We start from the raw sequence: 24,808 nt of genomic DNA, 5'->3' as shown, positions 1-24,808 counted from the left end.
ACAGAGCATGAACGGGGGAGGGGCAGAGAGAGAGGGAGACACAGAATCGGAAGCAGGCTCCAGGCTCTGAGCCATCAGCCCAGAGCCCGACGCGGGGCTCGAACTCATGGACCGTGAGATTGTGACCTGAGCTGAAGTCGGACGCTTAACCGACTGAGCCACCCAGGCACCCCAAGAGAAGTCTTGACAATAAGACTGGAGCAGAAATTTCCCTTGATTCTTTTTAAAATGAGATTTGAAATCGGACTTCATTAAAATCAGCAAGACTTAGGTCCATCATTAGGCTCTCAAAAAGTCAGAAATAAATAAGTAACACAAGTGCTTCAGAACATTGTTTTCAAATTATTTAAGCCTAAGTTCTGTTTTCTTTTGTTTTTTAACTCTAATGTAAAGACTTGGGATAGGGTAACTTTCAGAGTCAATAATAATAATACTATTTAATGCTTCTGGTATTATTGAATTTTAAAAAGATCTTCAAGCGTGCCTGGGTGGCTCAGTCAGTTAAGCATCCAATTCTCGATTTCGGCTCCAGTCATGATCTCATGTTTAGTGAGATCAAGCTCCACATTGGGCTCTGCACTGACAGCATGGAGGCTGCTTGGGATTCTCTCTTTCCATCTCTAGCTGCCCCTCCCCCACTCGTTCATGTGCACACTATCTCTGTCAAAATAAATAAAGAAACATTTTAAAATTTTTGTTGAAAAGATTTTCAATTATCTATCAACCATCTTTAGGACACCTCAACAATAAAAATTAAAATATGTTTGGCTCTAATTTTTGGAGTATTGCAAAATGACAGTCTAGGAGTCACAAATGTTTGAACCATACAGAAACTTACCTTTTCTGGAAATGGTCTTAGTGAATGTTAGGTAGTGTTCCTTCTGTCTCCCAAAGGAACTTCTCCAATGACTCCATATGCACAAGGCAGAGTTAATACCTCATGTAGAAGATGCTACAGATGAAGAATTCCTCAAATAGAAAGTTCTTTTCCTGAGAGCTCCAGTGGCATCTTACTGCATTCAAGTCAAGTGCAGAAAAGATTACCATAGATTTGGCAACTGTTCACACTAAAGTATCCCAAATATTGCATTATTTGGTAAGATATAAGATGAGCAATAAATGACTGTTCATAAACAAAATGTCAGCTGCTATTTCATGTTTTTTCACAGCAGTGTGGACAACTTATGCGTCAAACAGAGAAGGAGCTGAGAAAAGTCTTTCTGAGAGCTGTAGCCGGAATTACAGAGGATGTACCTCAGGTCTGTTTCCCAGGAGAAGGGAGAGAGAATTAAAGAGACTAGAAAAAAAAAAGACAGTGTTTTGGGAGAACAGCAAGTTGACTGGTGTTTCAAAATATTCAAGGATTCAGAAATTGTGGCATGTAAGAAAGAAGTGTTCTGAATACCTTGATAAGAAATGAGTAGAGCAAGTTTTCTTAAATACTAGTGTCCCATAAGATATTAATGAGCATTCCTCAGAAACTATAGGTTTTTATAGTCAAATAAGCTTGGGAAATGGTAAATGCTACATTCCCCATTTTGGAGATTCATCTATTTAACATGGTTCAACCTAACATTTTCTAACTCATTTTATCAAGGAACAAATCTGCCTCCCTCCCCATACACATACCCCTTCCTCCCTTTTTTCCTTCCTTCCTTCCTTCCTTCCTTCCTTCCTTCCTTCCTCATTCTTCTGTCCTTCTTTTAATTATCTTTTCTGGATACCCATTAACCTCTACCACTATGTACAACAGTGAGTCATTGCAGGCTTTTGATGAGAAGAATGACATCACCAAATTTGCATCTGGAGTACATGAAAGGTGGATTGGAATAGGGCGAGACTAGAGGCAGAGAGACCACAGCATTAGAGGTGAAGAATTGATAAGACGTGGGTTGGATGGCCCCACAGAGTGGTCAAAGTGAAAAGAAGAGAACAACAGTAGTAACTCTGATGCCTCCACCATCTATTACTGGTGATGACTTTAAGATAGAAAACAGAACGAGTCAGTTCAAGAGAGAAGATGCATTGTTTAGCTTTGGAAATTTGTGGTTTCTGTGGCACATTTCTGGGGAGATGTCTAGGAAGCAGTTCAGGATGTACAGGAAGGATTCAGAAGAGCATCTGGGATATGGTGTTAGGAGTCATCAATATTTAATTGATTTGTGAAGCAATGCAAATGTTAAACTTTTAAAGCAAAATATTATGTTAAGGTTAATTTTTAGTATGGATTTCAATCTACTGCAATCCACAACTTGCAGAGTCTATTATTAACTTGTAAAAGAATGAGAATGCTAGGTAGCAAATGACGCCTACAAGTCAGAAAACTTGGGTTTCAGCTCCCCTGAGAATCCAAGATTTACAAAGTTGAAAGAGGTAGATCACTTAGCTCCCTGGTGGCTGTATCTATCATGTGCCAAGGCAACCGGCTGATCATTGAAAACATTCAGTGTAGCCAGTTATCAGGCATAAGAGGGACATGAGTAAATCTCGACTTGTAAAATTTCTAAACCCAATCGTTTTTTTAATTAGAAATCATTACCTTTACCCAGTTCCCTCCACCTGAAATTCTCCACAACTTGTTTGTCTCCTAGATAAAACTAAATCATCTGTAAGTTCCAGATGAAGGTCCATGCCCTCCACAAAGCATTTTCCAGCTGTCTTCACCAACACTAAAGTTAAAATAAACCACTCTTTTTCAGAGCTGTAATGCTTCAAAACTATCTGTTAGGGAATGTAATACACCACACTATTACTAGATGGGCTCATGTCTTTCCTCCAGATTACACTGTGTGCTCCTCTAAGGTAAATCTTGTTTATCTCTAATTCCCTTCCCTTTGCCCTTTTTGCCTGGTACCTTGTAAAGTGCCATTCAGCTCCTGTTGAATGCAGAACGAATACATTTGAACAAATGTGTATATGCATTATGAAATATATGAAGGCAAGAATGAAAGAACAATGCATGCGTAAATGAAGAAATAAAAGGAAGATCTACACCAGCCCCTCTATACCAGGATGCTGACATTGGTTCACCTGGTTTGTTGAAATTTGCTCTTTAGGAAAACTGAGAAGTCAGGATTCTGAAGTATTTCGTATGGGGTTTTAGGCAATTCATAACAGTCAACATTCACATTGGTGCAGGGAAACTCCACTTATTTCACTGGATCCACACAGAGACAGCCATTGAATTTCCGGTTAGAAAGCTGAGGGGTAAGTCATCTCGGACAAGTTCCAGATGAAGAAAGCGGGAAAAACTGTTTACATGGTAATAATTTTTGTTCAAAACATCACATTGAAAGTGGAAAGGCCAAAACCAGGGGAAAATATCAGACACTGGCAAAAAAATATTATGAAGGCTGATTATGTAAACCTTGTCTTATTTGAAAGGTAAAGACTGTAATCCACATATCAAGTTCAAATTTCCTGTTTAAATATTGTTAGTTTGAATGTTAATCTGAGTTCCATGTTTGATTGCAGGGATCAGGGCTGCAAATATTGATTACCATGAAATGAAAGCAGAAATTCATTTCTGAAAAGGAAGCTGAGGAGTGCATTTATATGAAACCAAGTAATAAATAATACCTTGGGATTCTGACTCATTCCCAAACCAGAGTGTAATTATTTCCTCTTTCACCGTGCTTCCTCAGCCTCCTTTCAGTTGACTGAATGCACATCCCATATCTGGGCACATTTACAAAAGCTAAAACAAACAATCCAAGTAGCCAAACACCATGGCAACAGACCCAAACTTGACACCACTAACTCACAACAATAAATCTCCATAGATTTCAGAGCCACCATCAGATCCCCTGCTTTGTCCTCCCATTACAAAGCCTCACTTTCCCAATGAACTATAGGGAGTCACTGTTTTCATGCCATGACTCCTAATAATTGCCAAACCCAAGCTGTGACAGACAGTAAGGGGAAAAGCTCACAACAGAGAATCCCCAGCTGAGCAAAACCTGCTCCCCTGAACACAGTTTGCTTTTGAGAACAGTCAGAATGATCAGGTTATAGTTGGGAGACACAATCTTGCAGAAAGTTAATGAGCTAAACACTTCACGGTGTGAGAGTCGCTTGACCCTAATGTTATTCTTCCTTTGACAAATCTCCAGGACACAGAGTATGTGGATTCACTATATATTTCTACATGATCTGGTTGTGACATCATATTTGTACATAGGTTTTTTCATATATGACTGATACACTAAGTTTGAAAGGAAGGGGAGAACTGAGGCAGAAATCTTGATGTGGGTCAATGGACAAATAATTTCATGTGAACACAAAACAGAAATCAGGAAAATGTATACTGATACTTTCCTTGAAGCAGTCAAGCGCCTTAAATTCTCCTCTGCTTTGTCCGTATACAAAGAACCCAAATGTTGCATAGACACAATAGAAGGGCACAAGCAGAGCTTAGTAATATCCACTTCAATGGGCCCCAAATGATAGTAAGTAGATGGATAAAGGCTACGACAAAGTTTTCACCACACCAAGGAAAAGAAATAGACAATAAAGAGGATAAAGTGAAGTTTTCAGAAATTAAATGACTCATCTCAATTCCGAAATTATGTCCTCTGCATTTTATTAGTGTTAAAATATCCTCTTATTTATAATATGATGGTAGGGGCAAAAAATATTATATTTTTATTTAGTTCTATTTTTGTTGTTCTTTTTTTTATTTGGAAAAATTAAAAAGAAAAATAGCGGCTCTCGAATGTAATTAAAAACATATATCATTTTATGAAAAATGGAGAAAAGTATGGAGAATGATGTAATACATGCTTATGTTTCTCAAACCTTCGATTAATGATCAACAATGTGTCATTTGGTATAGTTTTGTGTTTTACATAATTAAGCAGCTCAGATTCAGCTGGAGTCCCCTTGACCTCCAATCTCAGTGGCCTACAATTTTAGGCAGTAGGAGCAGGACTAGATTTTTAGCTCCAGGTTCCCTTCCATTACTCCAAGTGGTTCCTTGTAATCAGAGAAGTCCTTGGACAAGTGGTAAATGATGCTCCGAAGAAACATCTCACGTGTGGATGTTCGAAGGAATGCAAAGGACCTGACCAATAAGTGAAAATGAGAAACAAAATCAAGCATTTACATCATAAACTGTAGTCTCTAGGGGCGCCTGGGTGGCTCAGTCAGTTAAGCGCCTGACTTTGGCTCACATCATGATATCATCACTCTTGAGTTCGAGCCCCGTGTCTGGCTCTGTGCTGACAGCTCAGAGCCTGGAGCCTGCTTCAGATTCTGTGTCTCCCTCTTTCTCTGCACGCCCCCCTCAAAAATAAGTAAAAGTAAAACAATTTTTTTTAAATAAATTGTAGTCTCTGTTCCATTAGGGTCTTATAGTTAATTCCCAAATCTTTGGCAGAGCAGACACAGCTCAAGAGACAAATTTTCACATTCCTTTAAAACTATAAATGTCATACATAATCTCATTGTTATTGGAACAAATATAACACCATTAAGACAATTTTGGAATCTGGTCACTCCTCCTCAATAATGTGCGTGACTTTGGGCAAATTAATTATCATTTTTGAGCTTTAACTTCTTTATCTTTAAAATGAGAATTATAATACCTACCAAAAAATTAAATTTCTTGTTGAAGGATTAAATGAAATAATGTAAGTAAGCACATTTAGCACTGTGCTCAAGAAACACTACCAATTATTGCTATTAGTATGGTTTTTCTTCTACGGAGGTTACATGCTAATCCTAAAGGTTTTGAGTCTGTTACGTCTTTCAACCGCTGTGTTCTATTCCCCAGCCTCCATCAAGGCTTCCTAACACACACCAGTTGCCAGGAATCTTTCCTAAACCTTCAATACAGAGAATTTATCTTCTTATGTGCAAATCTTATAATCCAAATGACTGTAATTTGCATATATAGCGGGTGATCTCTGGACTGAGATCTACTTGGGAAGTTAAGGCATAAGCAATTTAATATATCAGGCAAGAGATAAATATATGAATATCCAATATGCAAGATGCCATATACAAAAGAAAGAGAAAATCTCTGAAAGTGTTTCACGATACGGGTCAAATAAATGGTATGAGAAATGTGCTTTGGTTTCAACAGATATTGAGTCTGGAATGACTGTGGAAAATTCTGTAGTGAGGAGTCCAGTGCTTGGCCATTAGGGATGGGTAGAATTTGGTTTGGCTGACACGAGGATGGCTACATGAGTAAAATCAATGAATAAAGGACCTGGATTAACCCAGAGAAACTGGAGTAGTACAAAGTGATTGCAAATAAATCTCAATTTTATGTAGTTAGATTGAGGCCAGGAAGTGGAAATATCAAAGTTCCCAGCCACCCAGTACTTCTGGGAAGGTGCCATTTGGCAGAAATTTCCTCAACTCTGCTTTGTGAAATATTTCACGCCCACCTCTATTAGTTCCCCTTAGGGCAATTGTAGTATTCTTTTTCAACTTTTTAACTTGAGGGTTTTTTTCTTTTCTCCAAATTTGGCTTCTCATGATTTTTTGCTTTCCTGTTTCCTGTTAGTCTCTGACCTGCCTACCACCCTCTCCTAATGTAATATTTCCTTGTAACATCTAAACTATGCCCAGTATGGGACCTCTTCTTCCTCTGTCTCTAGATGCAGCCAAGACAAACGCTCTGTTTCTGACACCATTAAACCTGTTCCCAGGACTGTGAGAATCTGTACCTGCCCGGCCAAAAAATGGAGGTTTTAACCTCTAAGCAGAGGGGAGCCATTGAAAGTTGAGGAGGGGGAGGGGAAATTATGTCAGAAAACAGTTGTTGATCTTTTTGGGTCAATGGGATTTCAAACACTAGAATCTCTGGTAGCCATCTTAGAAAAGTTAAAAGGTGGCAAACATTACTAACCACATCAATAAAAATTTGGCTCAGTCAGCGTGATGCCTAAGCAATCACTGTGTATCATTCTGCGTGTACCATTCACTCAACCACCAGTCATTCTCTGCCTTTAAAAAAAAAAAAAAAGGTTTTCTGCATTAATCAATCTTTCATATTCTTGTAAGGTGAGGTTCTCACACAAATGTTAACTTGGAGCCAATTTAATGCTCTGTCTCTCAACTGTAGCATCTGCCTCACTGGGCAGCCCACTCAGCTACATTCCCTACTTGACAGAGACAGCCCCATAATAATTTGAAAAATAAACAAGTGCTGTGAAAATCCATGTTAAATACTATTCAAAGTTGGCAGCTCACCTGTGAAGGTCTGAGGCCCATTTGCATACCATGACATTCCAGTGGTAAGGCCCTGGTACGGAATCTAAAAGGCAACTTCGTACTTGGGACATGAACTCCTTCCAAAGCATAGCACCAATAATTACTCAACCAGTCTCTATTTAAATATTTCTGGGTAGTTTCTCCGAAATCATATTTGAGATATTCAATTTGTAAAAAGTTTTGTCTTGTGTTGAATCGAGGTCTGCTGTTATCCACTGGTCCTAATCTTTTTTTGTTGTTGTTGTTCAGAATTAACAGAATAAATCTTACTCAGAAGCAGACGTGAAGTAAGGATTTTTGTGCCAGTGATTTATTACGGAGGTGCTTCCACAAGAACTTGTCAGGGAGTGGGAGAAGGAGGCAGAAAAGGGAAGATTCGAGTAAAGGTGCAATGACAAAGTCCCTTGGAGGGTGGCTTTGGCCCGACTCTGCAAGGGAGATGTCTAGAATAAAAATGACACCTCCTAAATTTTTTCCTACTTGGGGCAAGGAAGCTGTGCTTTCTCACTCCAACATGAATTAGTCAATGACTAAAAAGCCACTCTGAGGACCTAAACCTTTTGCATATTTGTCCTTCTGTGTCTGTGGGCAAAGCAGCTGAGCACCCTGAGAACAGTCCCCTGAAGGAAGATGTCAGGTGTGAGCCTTTGAAAAACAAAGAACATGGAAGCCAGAGGCAGAGATGACAGAAATGATAAAGGGATCTGAACACATCAAAACGGAGACCAAGAGTCCACTACACCCTTCTTCCTTGTGAAAGCCCTTAATGCCACTGTAGACAGTCTTCACTTCTTCTCCAAGTCTCCTTGTGTTTCTATTAAACCTTCCTGGTTCTTTTGACCCCAAGTTTGCATCCAAACCTTGTGAGAACTGAGTAATACTAAGTTGTGTTTGATCTATCATCTCTTGAAGAAAGTGGAACTTCAGTGGAACTTTCCACTATTTGTGGGAAGACACTGAGGTGAGCCTTTCAGACAGCAAAGGTTAAAAGGGTTGGATGTTAATTTCTGTAATTCTCCACACGTCAACTGCAAACAGAAAACATGGTGGCAAAGGATTTCCAGAGAAGCCCGCTAGCCAGTCTGCGTCCCTTCCAGGGAAGCAACCAGACCCCATGCTGAAGACCTGAAGTTTCAGCTACAATGGTTTTCAACTCAGCCATGTTTATAAAAACAGCAACTTGGGAGCTTGAGGAAATTTTGACACCAAAAATTGTTTGAATTTTAGAGGCTGAAAAGTGCATTTCTAGCCTTTGGAAAGGTCACCCTTCCTGTTTTCAGGTTTATGAGCCGCAATGTTTATGGTGGCTCAGTTTCAACTCTTATTTCTTTCGCCTGCAGGGCATTTCTGTGTAAATGTCACTTTCTCCAGCCAGCACACGCAAGGTTGGCTTAAGATGGGTTTATACGTAGCTATCAGAAGCTCTGTTCCCATGGGCAAGGGTTGGTTTTTTTGTGCTTTTCCCCGTGTATTTTAATTGATCTTCCTGTTCATTTTGTGCTGTTTAAAGAAGCGTCTATAGTCATAAAAAAGAGGACCTCTAAAACACCAACAAAACCGGCACAAACCAACCAACAAATATAAAATTGTATCACAACACTATGTCCACATTAGGTTTGAAGGTTGATAATTAATCGTATTCCCCAAACTGGAGTTTTATGTTTGGTAATTAACCATATTCTTTCCTTCTCAAAGTTAGAAACAATTAGGAATAGACATAGGAGTCACAGGCAGAAAACAAAGTACTTGCTTTTGCAGAAGAGGGTGACGTTAGCATTGCCTGAACCCATAGACAGTGGGTTGCCTGATTCTCCTACGTTGTACTCAACAGAGCAACAGGACTGTGGCTGGCCTCTTCTGCAGGGACAGCACCTTCACCAAAGCAAAATAGTTTTGGGGACAGGGCAGGGAGAGAGAAAGGAATGAAAACAGGAGCTAGGACACTCTGGTTTGGGCACCATCTGTCACCTTAGATAATCTACGTTGCTTATTCTCAGCCTTGGGCATCTCATTCATAAAATGAGTGCTGTGAGAATTAAATGAGATGATGTATATAAGGTATTTTGCACAGTTCCTGGTGCATAATGAGTATTCTATGATGAGTTTCTCCTGTTATCGAGAATATTATTTTATTCCTATCTTCACCACAGATTCTTAGGATTTAGGAGCTTCTTCCTGCCTATTTTTCTCCAGCTATAAATGCTGACATATCCAAACATTTTTCTTGGCATTTGAGGCCCTATAGAAAGGATTAGATCCGATGGCAGCCCCAATTCTAGGATTGCTCCAGAGGAATCTTTTTGACATCACCTGGTCCATTAAACATTTAATGAATCCCTGTGTCCTACTAAGCACAGAATTAGGCACAGAGAAGGGCTGGAATTTGGAATGAGATTTTCCACAGAAATAATGTTTGCAATACATGGATTGGGGGGTGAAGCAGGGAGGTAGTGGTTTTTTAATTGCATTTGCTAACATTGTTTATGTGGCAAAGTATCAAGTTCCCAACAGTCAATAAGCACATAAAACTTGAAGACCTGAGAGCATCCCATGTTCACCGAATATTCCAACACAAAGAGAATTATACATTTCAACATGCTATTCAAACTAATACAGTGGTTCACTTCTTTGTATCCATATTATACTAGAAGTTTCAAAATCTCTAGGTCATAAGAGTAGTTCCCAAGCTTTACCAAGCCCTCAGGAGGGAAATAAACACTTCTTTAATCTTTCTAAAAGTCAGTAAACCAGACAGAGGGGCACCACACAAAATGACCCCCACACACTATTCCTTAAGAAGTTACTTGTGAATTATTAACGGTTGGTCAGCAGCAAAATCTTCAAGACAAAGACGGACATGAAATACGAAGGCTCTCTACTCAGAAAAGTCATTACAGTTTGCAAAGTTCATATTTAAATACTTTTTTTTAATGTTTAGCTCCTGCTCAGCAGTCATGGATGGCCTTTCCATCATGGCAAATTTAAATGCATTAAATTACAGCCTCTTTTTTTCTATTGTGGTTTATGTAATTAACCAGAGCAGAGGTAATGTGGAAATACTAGGATTTCAGTAATTGAGACACTCACAATTAGCACTGATAAAAATTTATAGTGCATCATATCTTTATAAACTCAAAAAGAACCCACTATATTTCACAAGAGTACATCTACATATCAAGTTTACACATTTAGTAGTAAAATCAATATGGTCACTTTCTACAGAGGTTTACTTAACACGCTGGGTAGCTATGAGGTGACTTAATCACAAGTCAGACTTATGGAAATGCTAGTAATTATTTTATTCACTTATTTACTCCTTAATTACAGAAATATTTATTAAGCACCTACAATGTGCCAATTGTGTGAGTAACAGATGTGATTAACACAGATAGGATCTCCTCCTTCTTATAGGTTACCATCTAGTAGTAAGCATAGATCTGACTCTCATTGTGAATTTCACAATTCTTATAAACAGAACTAGCACTTTATTATGTATGATAGTAATTCAGTCTGCATACAGATATACCATTAATTTGTATTTTACTAACATCCATAATAAAAGCAATTATCTTGCTTCCTAACTCTCAGTACATTTTAGGCAGACAATGAGAAGTTCCCACCATTGTTCAAAAATATAAAGCCAATAACAGTACTTGCTACCATTCATTAAACACTTACTTCTTGCCAAGCATTGTTATCAATGCTTGACGGATTTTAATACATTTAACCTTCACAATCATATGAAGTAGTTACCATTTTTATCCCCATCTATTAGATGAGAAAACTATAACCCAGCGAGGATTCAGTAACTTGCTAAGATCACTCTTTTGGTAAGAAGTGGAGAAGGGACCAGAATGCACAGTAGTCATGGTTTTGAACACTGCAAGGTACCTACTCTCCAGTGGAAGATGTTCCCTCGGCATACCATTGTCTTCCTATTTTAGCAATCCTTGAAAGATGCATTGGGGGCTATATAAAAGTATAAGCTCTTTTAGTGACAATTATTGTGTCCAGATTTCCATGAAGTGGTAAGTGTTTTGAGTACCATACAAAGGCCAAGTGGAGTAGTTATTGCATAATGTTATGTGGTGACCTTTTCTTTGTCTTGATAGCAAACTACAGTTCTTAATAAAAATAGCTGGGACAGGAGAAGAACCAGGGATAGATTTTAGGTCAGATTTTCCTGTCAAAACTATCATTTGATGAGAAAAACATCAATTCCATCATACTCATCATTAGTAATTATTCTACATTAAGACAGAACTGAGATAAATAAAATGGTTTGGAATGCCTCTATTCCAAGAAAACTTCTTAACAGAACAAGGGCCTGGCTATTCAAGCTTTTACCTACAGACCTGGGTCATGTGAATCATCGATGTTTGTGTGAAGCCACATGGAGACATATTGAACTTAGTTGGAAAAACGAGGTAAGAGATTTGGCACCACAACTTAACTTTTTGATCTTGAGAAAACTTGTCATTTAACTGTTATAAGCTTCAGTTTATCTGTGAATTGGGATGCTCTCCATACAACTAAACACACAGAAGTATTTTTGAAGAGTAAAAAGACAAAGGATGTGAAAGTGCTTTATGTACTCTACATAGACTCAGTTTAATTCAAGGCACAAACATGTGTTGAGTGCACTCTATGGGATAGGGATTATGGGGAGCCCTGAGGTTACAAGATCAATGGGACCTATTCCAAAGCTTTAAAGGATCATTATCACTAGCATGTTAGTTTTAAGTCATGTTTATGGCACAATAGAGTTGCATTTTGTATGTGATACATACAATTTATAGTACATTTAGACCCCTTGTTTCATAAATATTTACTGTTAGTGTATGTTCATTTTTTAGGACATAAGGCATAATTTTACACTTTTAAATTATTGTTGCGGCTTTGTGTTTTTATGACATGTTAATCACCATTTCTGTGATTTATTTGTTGACAAATCCTTGGTTGAAAATATAAGTGTCAAATATAATATTGTTTCCATAAGAGGCACATTCCACTTTATAACATGTGTTTTAGGAATACATTATACTCTAACTTGGAGGCTATATTTTAAGTTTGTTTTTCAAATTAACACAGTAAGAGCCTAAAAAATGGATATTTTTCTCAAATAAACTAAAGTATGATATATAAAGCAAATATAGAAAAGCACTAAATATTCTTCTTAATCCTATAGATCATGGATCTGAGGTTTATTTATGATGATTAAATATGCACTCTCCCCTTTTCTCCAAGAGAGAAATTATCTCATTAGTTATTCACTTGTTTATCATTCATTTAATAAGCTTCTATTGCATGGTCACTATTCTCTGTGCCACAAGGATATGAACAATGAAAAAATTACCAAAGGAATTAATGATATAGCCCCCACCCTTGAAGATCTCCCAGAAATAAACATTCCCTGGGTCAGGATGCAGTATCGAGGATAGCTCAGCTGAGAAACAGAGAAAGCCTAGTCTCTTGCGGAGCCACCGTATCAGCCCTGGAATATCAACCCCCTAGACAGCACATTTAAGTAGAAAAATAAAATTCCTAATCAGTTTGAGTCATTTTTTGGAAAGTTCCTGTTATTCATAGCTGGATGCAATTCCCAACACATAAAGATCTCTGATTCATGTGGAGCCCAAGAAAGGGAGTTTTTACCTTCTGGGCAGAAACAAAGGTAGAAAGGGGCTCAAGTGAAATGATGATAAGAAGTTGGGCAGTGCTACACAGAGTACCAGAGACTTTACAGGCAAACTTACAAGGAGGTTTAAGATCTACCTAAAAGCAACTACCTAAAAGCTGTGGGGAGAAACATCTCAGGCAGAAGCAATGGCAGAAGCAAAGGTGTGGAAGTTATGAAAGAACAAGGCATATTCAGAATTAGTAAGTATCTCTGGTGTGACTGGGATGTAGGGAATTAGGGGGGCATTGGGATGCAGAAGAAGCAGATTTATGAATCACCTGAAATGCCATGCTAAGTAGTTTGGACTTCACCTTACCAGGCACAGACAGAGCTCAAGTGGTTCAGTGCATCCACCTCATTGGTGCCAACAGCCTCATTCAGATGTTTCCCCAGGATTAGAGACAGCTGAACATTGCGGAAAAGTGAAAGCTTGGACTGTGGCTACTGGAAGAGCTTATTAAAGAATAGCAGATGTCCTACCAAACAAAAAAGGCAATACACTCCTTTGAGTTACAGCAGAACTACACCTGCCATTAGCCAGCCTTTCCAGAGGCTATCCATGATGCTGCACTTCAATTTCTCTAGATAAGCTATTTGTTCCTTTTCAGAATATGATATAAATCAAATTCACATGAGTCATTCTCTAGGGAACAATTGATGCACACAAGTCTCTGCTCCATCAGGAGGCCAGCATTACTGTCTATAGAAAAGGGAGTCCTTGAATTTTTGTCATTTTATATTGCTTTCCCTGTACTTGACTTCCATTTTATGATTTCTATCAATCTCCTCCAAATAAAACAAAATTTAGCAGACATTTCTTGAACACCTATTATGTGCCAAGCACTGTGCTAGAAATGCAGAGAATTTCAACTTTATGGTGATAAAGGTAGACACAATGTTTAGGTTAGTACAGTATAGTTGGGGATGAGGCACAGTAAATAGGGTTGCCAAATTTTGCAAACAAAAGCTCAGGATGCCCAGGTAACTTTGAATTTCAGGTAAACAATTAATGATCTTTTAAATGAATTTGTCTCAAATATGACATGGGTCATAATTATAACAAAAACAATAGATTGTTTGTCTGAAATTCAAATTCAACTGGGTATCCAGTATTTAATGTGGCAACATTAATAACAGAATCTGTGCAAAGGAACGCATAAAAAAAAAAAGATATTTTGGTCCCTAATAGGGGTCCCAAGGGAATGTTATAACAGTAACTTCCATTATTGAGTGTTTATTTAGGAGAATACCCAGGTACAACTAAACTAGTTGCTTACATCCTGCACTCACTTTGATTTTGGGGGTGCTCATACTACAAACATTAAATATTTTGAGTATCGTTCACTGCTAACATCATTTAGTTCACCACAAGGATACCTTCAAAGGAAAACAGGGATACTTAGCATTCTACCTTTTAGTAATGCAAAAGAGGTGATGATACCCAAAGCACAAACCGAATTGGCCTTTCCCATGCTTCACTATTTTGTTTTCAGCTGTGTTTAGATGGAACCCAGTGAATCCTCTGGACAGGGCCCGTGGCCAGGTAGGGAATGAGAGCCACTCTCAAAGGTAGTTTGGACAAGGCCAGATCAGGCCAGGAAGATAAATGGGCTGCAGAACAGATGGGCAACAGTGGGGCACCATCCAGAACGTAGTCAATGACCAGAAAGACAGGCATGCAAGAGAGGGAGGGAGGGCAAAGCCAGGCAGGGAATCCAGGCCTGAGGCTGCTCAGGGTCCAAAACAAAGAGCTGGGACTGTCAGCTGATAGAGGCCCGTGTCCAAGACTGAGTGTGAGGACCATACTCCAGTTCCTGGAAAGGATGAAACAGGCAAAACAGAGGTTTCAGGTTTAGAGGGTCCTAGTTTACTAAGCACATGGAAAAAATTTTACACAGAAACCAGTGTTTTGTTTGTTTGTTTGTTTGTTTGTTTTTAAAGGTATGATATAAAATTAGAATTTCTATGAAAGCAAAGATTTTTTTTTAGTTGGAATTCATCTATTCAATTACCAAATAGTGGTTGAGCATATATATGTATCATGCCATGTCCAGTGACAGACAATAGAAGTATAATCACCATTATCATCATCATCCGCTAATAGCAGCCAATATTTTTGAATGCTTACAATGGACCTAGTTATCTTCCGTGCTCTTTGCATATATGAATTCATTTTATTCTCACAACAATCTTATGAGGCAATTTCTATTATTACACCTGATTTACCTATGAGGAGACTGAGGCCAGGGGAAGCACACTGGGGTTTGTTGATGGTTATACCGGGTTTGGAGTTAGCAAATTAGAATTTAATCCAGAAAATTGGGCTGCAGAATTCATGTTCTAAACCCCTGTACTGTACATGTCTTAAAACGATCACCAGTCTCCACCTCTGTCCTCACTAAGCTCCCAGAACAGAGATGATAGAGAAGACATACTGGTAAATAGCTACTCATAGCACACTAACATCACACAGGCTATCAGACAGCATTCATATAAAGTCTTGGTAACCCAAAAGAAAAGGCCAATTGAGATCTATGGATATGTCTCAAAAGAGACAACATTTTTAGCTGCATCCAAAATGGTTGGTGGAATTTCGTCATTCAGGTAAGAGTTTTCTGGACAGAAGAAATGGAATGATAAAGACCCCTGGAAGGGATATTTGGGGAGGCAAGTTATTCCAAGAGACTGGAACTGGGCACACTAAGGAAAGTGGCAGGTGTCAAGAATGGGCAGGTAGAGTTAGATTCACTTTTGTGTGCCCCTATAAAGCATAGACCCCACAGGAGAAACTCTAGGGAGCCATTCTGGGTTGTAAGCATGGAAGTGACACCATAAAAGCCAGGAACAGCGTGGAAACGGATTGAGTGATGGGAAAGACAGGTTCTGGGTGAAACTGGAGTGAGTCCCAAAATGTAAATGAAGTGCTAAAATACATTCAGTCTCAGGATAGGCAGCCCAAGCCAGTCCCAACTCCCCAAGAAGCAGGAATACAGAGACTGGGAAGCAGGCTGGGCTGATATATAATAATGATACTAATAGAAAACCCATTCAGATGGCTCTTACCAAGTGTCAGGTACTGCTCTAAGTGTTTCACACCTATCAACTCTTTAAATCTTTACAAAATCTGCATTTTGGAAATGAGGAAGTAGAGAACTTAAGTAATTTGCCCAGAGTCATATAGTTAATTGGTTGGGGAACTTAGCTTTGAACCCAAGCAGCATGACACTACAGTCCATGTTCTTAATACACTCTACTGCCTATAGCCTATGTTGCCTATAAAATACAGAATGGAAAATAGCAAAATATATAGACTCACTAATTATAATTGTAAAACTTTCAGGACCCAGAAAAGTCATTGTGCTTCCAGCATGGTGTGATAAAGGAATTGGGTTAAATCAGCAGCTGGAGTGTTGAGCTATGAAAGAAGAAATAAAACTTCTTTCTCTTGATCCCTTTGGTGTAAATGATACAATCCTGTAACTGACTTCTCAGTGAGGACGCAGAGGTTGACTATAGAGTTTTATCTCAGAACCAATGAAGAATGGGGTTCAACTTTATCTCCACTATTGTAAAACTGTGGGCTAGATTTTTTTTAACTTGGGCCTTCATTTTCTCTTCTGTAAAATGTGAGTGATAATAACTACCTCATAAAGTTGTGGAAAGGATTAAAGAGGTCATATGTGGAGAGCATTCAACGCATGGTGAGTTCTCAATAAACAGTAGTTATTGGGTGATCGTAATTATGGGGAAGATGTGATGAGTTCCCTATATCAGAAAACAAATGGCCGTTACAAGGGACATGGAGTTGTCCTTTCCAACTCTTGGATTTGAGATTCATTCCAAGATATGGACAAAGCCACGCAGGGGAATTTCTGTGATGCCATCCCACTAACCCGATGTGTGATGATATTTAGTCAGGTTCAGTGCAACAATAGTTGAAAGAGAAGCCAGAAAAAGAATGCTGGAGTTCCATACTGCAATGTGGAAAATTCAGATAACACAGAGAAAAAATATTATGAAGACTTCCAACAGTGAACGGCTAGTGGACAACATCCCTAGAATCTAAGTTCCCAATGCCTCAACTCATTCCTCATCAAATATTAGCAGGGGAAGGTTTCCTCCAGAGGAACAAATCTCTCATATTATCACACTGGACAATCAGAAAACAGGAATCAGTGTCATAGGTGTTGCTTTATCCACATTTGGAATGAATCCATTTTGGCATCCTGAAGCCAACACTGTTTGTATTTATTGGAGCTGAGCTAGAAATCCAAGTTAGGTCAGGTGAATTAAGCCTTATGTAAATTTACAAGACTTATATACACAGGTATTTTCTTTTCAATTTTTTATTCAGTTTTTGCTTTTTGTTCATTTTCCTCTGCATTATAATCACTTGTAGTAACATCTTGAAGATCCACAAAGGCTTATAATTAAAGCTCTTGAAATAATTATCACTGAACTAAAGGAAACATTTTTAAAAATTGGTTGCAAGGAAGTATGCAATGCAGATAAATGCCTCTTGCCACTTTATAGGACTTGAAGTCCACCCAAGAGCCTGAGGGTAAGCCCAAAATGTTCCAAAGTAGAGACACTGGATGTCCCTTCTACTTGCAAAAGATAGAAAAGGAATGAGGAGACCAGGATTTGAGTCCTAGTTTGGGTATTCATTTGCTTTTGAGCTGGGAAAGTCACTTACCTCCCTGGTAAGTCATTCACCTCACATTATTCAGTTGTAAAATGGAGTGGTTGTACTGCATAGTTTCTAAGGGCTTGCAGGCTTAGTGAATACAGAAGGAGACACACTGTGCTTACATCAAGAGGTCATGTCTCCAGGAGTGGTCAAGGGGCTGTGGCACTACATTGCCCAGTTCCCATCCTAGAACTGCCACTTACTCACAGTGGGACCTCTCAGGTTAATCGTTTAGACTTTTGGTGCTCATTTCCCCCCTCTTTGTAAAACTAGGATAATGATGACAATGTTGTCCTCATCAGGTTACTAGGAAAATTGAGTGAGTTAACACTTTAGCATAACACAGTTCTTAACATAGTAGCTATACTCATCTTAAAATATCTCTATAAGAATATCTCTATAAGAATATCTCTATAAGAATTGCCCAATGCCAGCCACGTGTTCAGTTATTTACTTAAATTTTATCATCCAATCCACACAGCCCTCCTGAAAAACTGATATTCTTATCCTCGAGGGTTCAGTACCCTGCCAGGAGCTATACAACTAGTGAGGTCCATGGTGGCATTTGAACCATGCAACGAAGAAACACCCAAATCTTTGCACCTTTGACCATATCACATTGTCTCCCTGGTTCTTTCCATTCTTTCTGGCCCTTCCTGCTTGCAGGACCAAGGTTCATCACATAAAAACTAGCAAACGAACGCAAGGAGATGTTATGTTTAAAGCTGCATTTGCAAAGACTTGAAAGTCTAAAAACCAGATAATCCTGTGTGACTATGGAAATCAATTAACTTCCCTCCTCCACAGCTCCTTATTTTAGTGAATGGTCTCACCTGCCACAGAGTCTCCCAAGCTAAAAGACAGGATTAATACTATATAACTGAAAGATGTAACAATGAGAGGAGAAAACATAACAATCAAAAGAGAAACACAATGAGATTATCATACAGATGCCAAAAATGGCATTAATAAAATCAAATGTCTATTATACATAAAAACATGTTAAAAACATCACATGATAAAAGTACCACTATGAGACAAAATTCATGATATTTAATCATGGCACATATGAGGCATTACCATTAAAATCAAAGAAAAGAGAAAATAACCATTGTTACGTTTACTATTTCAGATTTCATCTCTGGAATACCTAGACGCTCCTATAGAGTGTGAAACTGTACAATAGGTATAATATTATCAATGTCGAGAAAAATATTATTAATTGAAAGTGATGTTTACATATCTATAAATCTCAATAAATCAACTTAAAGGTCTCTAGAATGATAAGAAACAGGATTTCTAATAAAGTAACTGAATACAAAATAAATATTTAAAGATTAATAGCATCATGTCTTACAAATACTACTGCAACAGCCTCTTCTGGATCTGCCTCCTCTTGCTCATACTCCCTAAAGTGTATTTTCCGCAGAGCAGCTAGAATAATCATTTTAAAACAGATCTGATCATACCATTGACCTACTTCAGATCTTTCAACAACTTCCCATTGCACCTTAAACACACTCCACACTCAAAACTCTGCCCTCGTCATCCTGTTCAGCTTCATCACCTGCCTCTCCCCCTTGCCTGTGATGCTTCAGGCCCCTTCACATTTTTTAAGCTTCTCAAACATGCTCAGGTAGACTCATTCACCTCAGGACCTTGCATATTTGTTCTGGTTGCCTTGTCTATCCTGGTTTCTTGCTTTTGGGGTGCCTGGATACTTCCATTTCTTCAGACCTTGGCTTCAGACCTTTCCTTAGAAAGATCTTCCCTTGGGGTACCTGGTTGGTTAAGTATCTGACTCTTGATTTCAGCTCAGGTCAAGATCTCCCAGTTTGTGAATTCAAGTCCTATGTAGTTCTCTGCACTGACAGCTCAGAACCTCTCACTCTCTCTCTGCCCCTCTCCTGCTCGTGCTCTCTCTCTCTCTCTCCCTCTCAAAATAAATAAATAAACATTAAAAAAAAGAAAGATCTTCCCTGAACACATTATGTTGGTAGCTTCTCTACTAGCCTTCCAAATCCCACATACTCTTATTTTCAGTCACCAAGTACATGTATCATCTGAAATTATACATTCACTTCTTTGTTTATATGGTTAGTATCTCTCTCCTTTTGTAAATTATACTTTATTAGGGCAGGGACCATAACTGTTTTCATGCAGTTCCCATAACATTTCTGGGGAAAACTGACTAAGCGATTCTAAGATTTGTAGAAAATAATAAACAGATAATGAGAGTAACAATAATTTTATAATTAAAGTGAAATTAAAAGGGAACCGACCTTGCCACATATTAAGAAATACTGCAAACCTACAATCATTAAGGCATTTAAGTAGAATAAGTGTGAAACAATTGTTGGTGAATGTAAAAACAACTATCACATTCAACAGGTAAATGGATGGATTATTCAACAAATATTATTAAAGAATTTTTCATCATAAGGCAAAAAATGTTTGGTGTTTTACTACACACCATAAACTGGAACAAAATCCAGATTAATTTATCTGTTAAATGTTAAGTAAATAAATAAATCTAGTGGGTAATACTTCAAAGATCTGAAAGAATTCAAGAAACCGTGAGATCATGACCTGAGCCTAAATCAAGAGCCTGATGCTCAACCAACTGAGCCACCCAGGCTCCCCTAGAGAAAAGCTTTCTAAGCTTAAATATAGTGAATGAAAAAGACATCTCTACATCAGACATAATCATGGAAGGGGTGTCTAGGTGGCTCAGTCAGTTAAGGTTGGTTCAGTTGGTTAAGCGTCCAACTTTGGCTCAGGTCATGATCTCATGCTCGGTGAGTTTGAGTCCAGTGTCAAGCTCTGTGCTGACAGCTCAGGGCCTGGAGCCTGCTTCTGATTCTGTGTTTCCCTCTCTCTCTGCCCCTCCCTCTCTCCTGCTCACATGCATGTGCGCTCTCTCTTTTATTTCTTTCTCTCAAAAATAAATAAACATGAAAAAAAATTTACCCCCCAAAAAACCATAATCATGAAAAACTTCAAGTGAAAATTACCAAGAAAACTAATTATAAGAAACATGCTGATAAGATATTCTTAATCTATAAAAAAGTGTTTACAAGTCAATTTAAAAAATCACTCAAATCCCAAAGCAAAAGTAGGCAAAGGAAATTAGCAAATAATTCACATAAGTAAAATGACAAATATGGACATATGAAAAAAAATGATGAGCTTCCCTGATAATCAAGCAAATGTGAATTTAATGGCTAATATTTTTTAAGTATTAAAGTAGCAAAGAGTTTTTTCAAAGATAATCCTAGTGTTGGCAATGATGCATTACACAGGCACTCACCCATAAGGATAAGCAAGGCTAAATTGGCATACCATGTATATTTTGAAATGGATTCCTAAATGCTCCTAAAAATTGCCCACACCAAAAAAAATTGCCCACACCAACATTCTCCTGTAATACAGTCTTCATCTATCAAAGAACCATGCAGTGCAGACCCATAACATCAGCATCCCTGCATCCTACAACATGAAAATCCTAGACCCCCACACCTCATCTTTGCCTTTGTTCCTTAGCACCCACTATATTCCTTTGCTACTTAGGTCTTCACCCACTGGTTTCTTTTTCATCCACAGATCCATATTTTTCCTTGGGACATAACAACAGATTTGGCTTCTTTAACTGTAACCATCAAAACTCTCTTGACATAGCTTTATACTTGCCTTCTGAAGTCTTTCTTTGTTTTTGCCCTTGGTGGCCGCCTGGGCTGACCCTTCAGCCTGTCATAGATTCGTAAGGAAAGCACACTTGCTAGGCAGCCCTACCCCTCTTGTGATGGCTAATTTTGTCGAGTTGGCTGGGCTAAGGGATGCCCAGAGATCTGGTAAAACATCATTTCTGAGTGTGTCTGTGAGGGTGTTTCTGCAACAGAAACAGAATTTAACTTGGTAGACTGAGTCAAGAAGCTCCATCCTTCCTAAGGTGGAAGGGGATCATCTAATTCCTGAGGGCCTGAGCTGAACAAAACGGCAGAGAAAGGGAGAATTTGTTCTCTGCTGGACATCCGTCTTCTCCTCCCCACTAACATCAGCATGCTTGGTCCTCAGGCTTTTGGACTTAGACTGGGATTTACACCCTCAGCTCCCTGTGGTTCTCAAGCCCTCAGGTTTGGATGAGAACCATATCATGGGCTTCCCTAGGCCTTCAGCTTGCAGATGGAAGACTGTGGACCTTCTCAGTCTATATAATCATGTCAGTCAACTCCGCAGAATAAATCTCTTTCTATATATGTGTATCTTCATCTATATGTGCACCTACATCTATGTCTATATCCTGTTTGTTCTGTTTCTCTGGAAAACCCTGACAAATATATCCCTTATTAGAGGATGGGACACTTATGTATTTAAAAGGCATTTCTTTAAGGCTGTAGAGTCCAGAAGCCTAAGGATTTGGATACTATAAGTGGCAAACCAACTCAACTATAATGAGAAGCAAATAATTCCATTGTCAGCTAGTGTTCTGGTTACACAAAAGCCAAGTAGTAACTGTGAGTGCTTATCTTCAGCACTCAGAGCATTATCTAGGTGTTTGGTGATTAGGTTCAACTCTGCTACTAAATGATCTGAACAAGTGGTAAAACTTGCTGAGCTTTATATATATTTCTCATCAGGAAAATGAAAAGTTCAGATAAAAGCAGAGAAACGTGAAGTTCTCTGGTACAGAAAAAGATCATAGGTTGGAGTCAAATAGAACTGAATTTGAATGTTAACTTTGTCCCTTACTCCATATGTGACATTGAGCAATTTTATGTAGCTTCTCTGATCCTCTGTTACCAGTACAGCTCTAACATGTACTCCAAACATACACCAGACATATAGCAAACATATACTATGCCATAACCATGAACGGCAGATATCAAAGAATCCCAGAACCTCAGAACAATAAGGGGCTTAATCCTGGGTGGTAACTTGAATATATTGAAATTCAGAAATATAACTGTGACTATATATGTATGCACTCTTGTAGTATAAAGGCAGTGATGCTTTAGACTCTTACCCAGAAAACTAAAAAGTCATATACTAAAATATGATAAACTAGAAAAAGTCTTATACTAAAATTATAGCACTCTGGGTTATTTCTTTTCAGATATTATCCCTAACTAGACTTGTGTTTTTTCACTAAGTCATTTTTACACAGGAATTTTCTCTTCTGTAGAGTAACAAATGTATTAGTTTATACTTTTTTAATTTTTAAGTAACAAAAAACCAACTTGAACTAGTTGAAGCATTAAGGAGAATAAGTAACTGAGCAGCAAAGATCAAGTGTAGTGTGAAGTTTAAGTGTGGCAAGGATAAAGTACTCAAATGATGTTAACCGGGGCTCCATTTCTTTCAGGTAAATTCTTTCCATGCAGGACACACTGAAAAATTCCACTTCCCCATAGTGCTGGCAAAAAGAAAAAGATCTCATAAAGAATTCTGATTGGCTGTTCTTGAATCATGTGCCTATTGCTGAACCAATAACCTTGATGAGAGCACCACGTGTTTGTCTGGACCTGAGTCATGTTCTCAGCTCTATGGGTGCTAAAGAGGGTATAAGAGCCCGCTACCAACAGAGCCATGTGGAATTGGTTCCCCAGAAAAGTTGATGGGTCCTTTACCTGAAGGAAGAGTCAATGTTGGCCTGGAAATGAAGGATGGTACCTTATATGATCTCAAGTTTCTTCATAACTTGTTTTTTTTTTTTTTCTATTTTCTATTACTCTAGGCCTCATCACAAATCAGCACCTAAGCAGCTAGTTAAAATCTGAAGCAAGGATCATTTAACATTACAAAAGAGCAGAAATATGATGTTTTAGGACAAATGGAAATTTTGCACTAATAGATGCTTTGAAGTGGACAAACAGCAATCACTAAGCATGTTGTTTTGTGCCTAGTAGAACACAAGGCTTCTTGGAAAGGCACGCGGTGCTTATGTTGGAGATGGGTAAAACAAGGCAAGCATGTGTAAACCATATGAAACATTCAGCAAGGCCTGTGAACATGTTTGAAATCAGAAAACTTACCACTTGGGTACATCACCTCATGTAAATCCCTGAGATCCTCCAGCTTGGACCTGTAAAATGGGTACATTAACATTAATAGCTTCTCCAAAGAACTGTAAAGACCAAATGAGGTGCACCTAAAAGCATTCCAAAAATATAGTGTGGTACAGACACAATTATTTTTACAGAAAGGCTTTAAACGGGTGCTAGATTTTGTGGCACGATTTATAAATGCTACAGAAATTCGGAGAAAGCAGAGGACAGTGGGTAATGGTCTGGTGATAACGGGAGGTGGGATTGGAACGGGGACTGACAGGATGGATGTGGCATGGACACAGACAGGAGAGATAAATGTGTTGTGACAGATGAAGTTTTATGATTTGACTCTGGACTAACTTTCAGGAACTTCCAGCTTCATAGTTTTCTACCTTGTGCTAGCTAGTTCACAGTCAAGTTTACAGTTTTTCTTTTACTGTTCACTGTTTCTATTTTGCTTTGAAAGCATGGACAAATTCCACAAGTTTCAGCTGATGAAGAAAGCATCGTATGGAAAACGTGTGCCAGAGAGAAAAGCTCTCCGGTGCTTATAGAAAAGAACAGAGATCTGCCAAACAGTCTGAAAACAATTTGGAGTCTGGTATCAATGGAGGTCCTGGCAAAAGTCTGCCAAGAATCAAATACTGAACCTCATCCTTGGCATTTCAAGTGACAAGTGTTACATAAAGAAATTGGAGCTGCTGAGCAGTGGACCCTACATTAGCTTCTTTCAGAAATAAAATATTAAGCAGTTTTTCTTTCCTCTAGGCTCTGATATCATTCCTATTCTACTCCACTGTTCAATGATGATTTATTATGTTCTCCTCCATGCCAGGAACTTGCTAGGTTCAAGGAAGACAAAGATGACAAATCATTGTACCTGACCTCAAGGTTCTTATGTCTAGTGATTTAGGCTGGAATGACAATTCAAAGATGGTGACACAAAAGAAGGTGAATTTTCAGATTGCCCATGAGAGGCAGACATGGAGACACTGTACAATTCCAATATGAGATAGAGCAGAATTTGACTAGGACAATTTAACCCTCAAATCTGAATCAATGAAATCATTTTTACTGAATGGAGACACCAAGGGAATTAAGAGGCACAAAAAAAATTTTTTTATATTCAAGTTGTACCCATTTTACAGATGAGGATCCACAGAGCCA

At 38.5% G+C, this 24,808-nt stretch overlaps 1 long non-coding RNA gene across 1 annotated transcript in view; it reads right to left on the bottom strand.

The window, feature by feature from the left end:
* The window catches only part of LOC132692672 (uncharacterized), a 146,859-nt gene extending 123,174 nt beyond the window's left edge, over positions 1–23,685 (bottom strand). Inside the window, exon 1 of the long non-coding RNA XR_009616511.2 lies at positions 23,627–23,685. This is a non-coding gene — a long non-coding RNA (uncharacterized LOC132692672). The remainder of the gene's footprint in view (positions 1–23,626) is intronic.
* Between the last annotated feature and the right edge of the window lie 1,123 nt (positions 23,686–24,808).

The sequence above is a fragment of the Panthera onca genome, chromosome B1, assembly GCF_046562875.1.
Source record: "Panthera onca isolate mPanOnc1 chromosome B1, mPanOnc1 haplotype 2, whole genome shotgun sequence".
NCBI lineage: Eukaryota > Metazoa > Chordata > Mammalia > Carnivora > Felidae > Panthera > Panthera onca.
Note: the sequence above shows the minus strand (reverse complement) of the source record. Positions and strands in the feature narration are given on the sequence as shown.